At 36.4% G+C, this 6,229-nt stretch overlaps 1 non-coding gene across 1 annotated transcript; it reads right to left on the bottom strand.

Moving 5' to 3' along the window:
* Positions 1 to 5,081: 5,081 nt before the first annotated feature.
* LOC139176562 (small nucleolar RNA SNORA7) lies at positions 5,082 to 5,221 on the bottom strand. Its single transcript, XR_011561024.1, has one exon. It is a non-coding gene; the product is annotated as a small nucleolar RNA SNORA7 (small nucleolar RNA).
* Between the last annotated feature and the right edge of the window lie 1,008 nt (positions 5,222 to 6,229).

Raw genomic sequence — 6,229 nt, forward strand, 5'->3', positions numbered from 1 at the left:
TTCAGTTTTAAGCAATTATGAATCAAGAACTACCAACATTTTAATACAGGTTTCTGAGTGAATATAAATTTCAACTCATTTGGATTTGCTGAGTCATATGATAAGACTACATTTAGCTTTGTTAGAAACTACTACAATGTCTTTGAAAGTGGCCATACCATTTTGCATTCCTTCCAGGAATGAATGATAGTCCTGTGACTTAATCCTCATCAGAATCTGGTACTGTCGGTTTGAATTTTAGTCATTCTAATAGGTGTAGAATGATGTCTCATTGTTTTGATTTTTAATTTCCTAATGATATATTATGAAGAACATTTTTTCAAATGCTTCTTTGCTATTTTTACATCTTCTTGGTCAGGTTCTTTGGTCTATTTTTCAATTGGGTTGATTCTTACAGTTAAGTTTTTAAAGGTATTTTGTATATTGAGAATACAATGATAACAAATCAGAGATTTTTTTAATTCTACTTTTTCGTAATTCTTTTGGTTTTAATGTGTGTTTCCATGTTTCTACTTTCTCTTCTTAATATGTCAATTATACTTTCTTAAAATTAGCTATTTTGTCTGTAATATAGATTTATAACTAATTTAAGTCAACTTTTAATTAACACAATACTGCTTTATGGGTAGTGCAGATACCATAAAACAGTGCTCCCACTTCCTTGCTCCCACTCTGTAAAAAATTGTTGTCGTTCATTTTACTTATCCATAAGCTATGAAAATGCAATGTATTGTTATTATTAATTTGAATAAACTGTTCTCTGTTAGATCAAATAAGAATAGGAAAAGTAAATGTTATATTTGTTCTCCAACCATCTCTTTTTGTTTGTGTAAATCCCAAACTCTAAAGTTTATTACTTTTTTCTCCCTGATAATTTATTTTTAACATTTATTGTAAGGCAAATCTAGTGGTGACAAATTCATGCAGTATTTATTTGTCTGATGAAGTCTTTTTTATATTATTTATATATATATTTTTTAATTTATTTAATTGGAGGCTAATTACTTTACAATATTGTAGTGAGTTTTGCCATACATTGACATGAATCAGCGATGGGTGTACATGTGTCCCCCATCCTGCCCTCTTCCCCCTCCCTCCCCATCCCATCCCTCAGAGTTGTCCCAGTGTACCAGCTTTGAGTGCCCTGCTTCATGCATTGAACTTGGACTGGTGATCTATTCCACATATGGTAATATACATGTTTCCATGCTATTCTCTCAAATCATCCCACTCTTCCCTTTTCCCACAGAGTTCAATAGTCTGTTCTTTATATATGTGTCTCTTTTGCTGTATCATGTCTTTATTTCTCCTTTATTTTGAAGAATAATTTTGCCAGATATGCAATGTGCTATTCCAATTTATTATTTTTTTTTCTATCAGTGCTTTAAATAATCCACTCCACTCTTTTTGTTGCATGGTTTTTGAAGAGAAGTCTGATATAGTTCTCATCCTTATTTTTCTATTGGTAGACTATCTTTGCCCATCTGCGTTCTTTTTTTTTAATTTTTTTAATTTTTTTTTCCATCTGCATTCTTTGTTTATTTCCTGTTCATGTTTGGTTTTCTGAAGTTTGAATAAGAAATTCCTAAGTAAAGTACTCCAAAGTCTGCTAGGGTTGCTGAGCATTATTTCATATAATTTCTGTGATGGCAAAAGTTCAGTTCAGTCATTCAGTCGCGTCCAACTCTGTGCGACCCCATGAATTGCAGCACACCAAGCCTCCCTGTCCATTACCAACTCCCAGAGTTCACCCAAACCCATGTCCATCAAGTCAATGATTCCATCCAGCCATCTCATTCTCTGTCGTCCCCTTCTCCTCCCGCCCCCAATCCCTCCCAGCATCAGAGACTTTTCCAGTGAGTCAAATCTTTGCATGAGGAGGCCAAAGGATTGGAGTTTCAGCTTTAGCATCATTCCTTCCAGTGAACACCCAGGACCAATCTCCTTTAGAATGGATTGGTTGGATCTCCTTGCAGTCCAAGGGACTCTCAAGAGTCTTCTCCAACACCACAGGTTCAAAAGCATCAATTCTTCAGCGCTCAGCTTTCTTCACAGCTTCACAGTTCAACTCTCACATCCATACATGATCACTGAAAAAATCATAGCCTTGACTAGATGGACCTTTGTTGAAAAAGTAATGTCTCTGCTTTTGAATATGCTATCTAGGTTGGTCATAACTTTCCTTCCAAGGAGTAAGTGTCTTCTAATTTCGTGGCTGCAATCACCATCTTCAGTGATTTTGGAGCCCCCAAAAATAAAGTCTGACACTGTTTCCACTGTTTCCCCATCTATTTGCCATGAAGTGATGGGACCAGATGCCATGATCTTCTTTTTCTGAATGTTGAGCTTTAAGCCAACTTTTTCACTGTCCTCTTTCACTTTCATCAAGAGCATATGATATTCTAAAAGATGATGCTGTTAAAGTGTGCCATTCAATATGCCAGCAAATGTAGAAAACTCACTAGGAGCCACAGGACTGAAAAATGTCAGTTTTCATTCCAATACCAAAGAAGGTCAATGCCAAGGAATGTTCAAACTACCACACAATCACACTCATTTCACATGCTATCGAAGTAATGCTCAAAACTCTCCAAACCAGGCCAAGTTCTGCCTTATTCTCTAAGCCAGTTCTGGAACTGAGAACTTCCAGATGTTCAAGCTGGATTTAGAAAAGGCAGAGATCAAATTTCTAACATCCTCTGGATCATAGAAAAAGCAAGAGAATTCCAGAAAAGTATCTACTTCTGCTTCACTGACTATGCTAAATCCTTTGATTATGTGGAGCAAAACAAACTGTGGAAAATTCTTAAAGAGATGGGAATACCAGACCATTCTACCTGCATCCTGGGAAAGCTGTATGCAGGTCAAGAAGCAACAGTTAGAACCAGACTTGGAACCCTGGACAGGTTCAAAATTGTGAAAGGAGTATGTCAAGGCTGTATATTGTCACCCTGTTTATTTAACTTATATGCAGAGTACATCATGCGAAATGCAAGGCTGGATGAAGCACAGTTGGAATCAAGATTTCTGGGAGGAATATCAATAACCTCAGATATGCAGATGATACTGCCCTTATGGCAGAAAGTGAAGAGGATCTAAAGAGCCTCTTGATGAAGGTGAAAGAGAAGAGTGAAAAAGCTGGCTTAAAACTCAACATTCAAAAACCAAAGATCATGGCACCCAGCCCCATTAATTCATGTCAAATAGATGGGAAAACAATGGAAATAGTGACAGACTTTATTTTCTTGGGCTTGAAAATCACTCCAGATGGTGACTGCAGCCATGAAATTAAAAGACACTTGCTCCTTGGAAGAAAAACCTGTGACAAACCTAGACAGCGTATTAAAGAAAGCAGAAACATTACTTTACTAACGAAGGTCCACATAGTCAAAGCTATGGTTTTTCTATTAGTCATGTGTGGATGTGAGGGTTGGACTGAGTGCCAAAGAATTTTGTTTTTGAACTTTGGTGTTTAGACTCTTGAGAGACCTTTGGACTCCAAGAAGATCAACCCAGCCAATCTTAAAAGAAGTCAACCCTGAATATTCATTGGAAGGACTAATGCTGAAGCTGAAGCACCTATGCTTTGGCCACCTGATGAGAAGAGCCGACTCATTAGCAAATACCTGATGCTGGGAAAGAGTGAAGGCAGGAGGAGAAAGGGATGACAGAGAATGAAATGATTGGATGGTATCACTGTCTCAATGGACATGAGTTTAAGCAAACTCCAGGAGATGGTAAAGAACAGGGAAGCCTAGTGTGCTGCTGCTGTCCATGGAGTCACAAATGAGTGACTGAACAACAAATACAATGTAGCTCTTGACTTCAACATAATATGATGTAAAAGAAATTTCATGGAATTAAGAATCCATGTTCTAGTTACTAGCCTCAGCTATGCCATTATTAACTCTATGAACTTAGATAAACTTTTTAATATATGCCTACTTTTTATATGCTTATATAAAATCAATAGACTGACTTTGATATGTCAGATTGTTCCCAAGTTTAAAATTATATAATTTTGCACATCTCCTTCAACATTTATAACTAGGAAATCTTCAATTTACTTGTGCCAATATAACATTCTGTTCTACTGTTTTTAGCATCCACAGACAAGTTTCAGTTATATTTTAACTACATATAGATATTTTTCAGCATATGGCAATCTGACAGCTGAATGTCATTATCAAGTAATGCTTAAATCAGAGATTAATTTAATACATGCTATGTATAAAATGTTTAAAAATTTTTTGAGTGTTCTACCTTTGGTGCCAGCCCAACAACATAAAGTGTGAGGAGTCTCTCCTGGATGAAAGCCTTTGTGTGATTTTTCAGGCTATATCATAGGCAATTGCAAAATCTTTACCTGTCAGATGCCTGGGAGAGATTTGCCCCTGCCCCAGACTTGGTATGCAGCCAATGTGGGCAGGCTCTGGGAGATGCAGTGGAGGACTCAGGCTCCCCTAGGGTTAAGCTGTTGGTATACTTGTGGTCTTAGGTTCCTCATCTGAAGTCTTTTCTGGCTCCTCCCACAAGTCTCTTTTTGTAGGATGGGGATACAGTGGGAAGGGGAAGACTTGAAAACATATTTCCTTATTCTGACTCAGTACACAGCAGTCTACACTCCACTCCTAGCCTTCACTCTGTTTCTTCCCCTGACTTCAGTGCTGGAGCCTTTTTTGAGGTTTCCTCAATAGTGAGAGCCCCCCAGGTCTGTGCTGATCCACTTGGCTTTGAACAGTATACCTTCCACGGAAGAAGTGGAATGTAGGGAGCTGGCGCTTCTCCAGTTTAGAACTTGCTTTATCACAACCATAAAAGAATTCAAGGCTTATTAATTCTTTCATTTTTGACTTGTTTTTTTTTGGCTACTCTTACTCTTATTTTTGACTTGTTTTTTTTTGGCTACTCTTACTCTTATTTTTGACTTGTTTTTTTTTTTTTGGCTACTCTTACACCTGATAGCTCAGCATTCTCTGCTGTCTCCCTGTCTCTCAACAGCTCAGCTGAGCTTTGATAGCCTGGTGAGATGGGGTGAGTCTGTGGGGTATCCATCCTGCATTTCTTTCTTTTTTTTTTTCTCTTGTTGCAGAGTGTCTTCCAATCACCAGATACTGAGCAAACTGGGAATGGAATGGGTACCTCTGCCAGGCTTGCTTTCCCTCCCGACTCCGAAGCTGGCAGAATACAAGCCATTCTCCAGATGCGATCCTGGGAGGTTCATCCTGCATTTCTTATTTAGGCAAGTGTGGATAGGAAGGTGCCTAGGATTTGTTTGTTTGTTTTCTATTTGTTTGTTTTCTATTTGTTTGTTTTCTATCAGATTAACTACACTATTTATTCCTTACTCTGTAATGCTCTAGGTTGGAACACCAAAGAAGTGGTGGAAAGGGACAGAAATAAAGTCAGTCTCATTTGTTCTAATAATATGAAATACATCTTTAAGAAGAAAGGTCTCGGGAACATAAAAAATGAATTTGTAATGATTGAAAACTGATGGAGGAAACAAATACTTCAAGTAGTGGTATGATTTCAAGTATTTTCATAGTATAGTAATTACTTGAATTCATATAACCACAAAATAAATTACACAAGACTTTCTCTTCCATTCTGAATAGATTTTCATTTTCTCTGCTGAAACATTTCTGATGACATGGTGCAAAATTTAGATTTATATATATATATTTTTGTTATTGACAAAAGAGGCTTTATGAGTGTTTTAATATACTATGTACATTATATTATATATAGTTTTAAATATATATGTACTACTTTCAAATATCAGCTTCCTACCTCTTGAGCCAGATTACCAAAATCTTTTTAAAAAATGTATTTCTCTAAATCTCTTAAGAATTTATCATATATTTATATAACCCAAACTGGTAGATTACTAGTTTTTGCAATACTATATAAAATGTTGTAATAACACCTATAATTCTTCTGAAATTTTGCATTCTTCATTCAATGTTGTACACAGAAGACAAATTCATGGTGACACATGAAGCTCAAGTTTATTTAGCTTCAGTGTTTTGTAATATTCCATTGGATGAACAATGTCTTAATTATTTTTTCTACTATTCTGTATAGATTTGGGAATTAATGTCATTTAACACCAGAAGATAAGGCTCTCGAGGTGTTTATGCATGTTTACTGGTTGAAATGGTATAAGCCTACTTGTGTAAATCCTGGGTCATACACATAGAATATATACTTACTCATTTTTAACGGT

The sequence above is a fragment of the Bos indicus genome, chromosome 16 (assembly GCF_029378745.1).
Source record: "Bos indicus isolate NIAB-ARS_2022 breed Sahiwal x Tharparkar chromosome 16, NIAB-ARS_B.indTharparkar_mat_pri_1.0, whole genome shotgun sequence".
In the NCBI taxonomy this organism is placed as follows: domain Eukaryota; kingdom Metazoa; phylum Chordata; class Mammalia; order Artiodactyla; family Bovidae; genus Bos; species Bos indicus.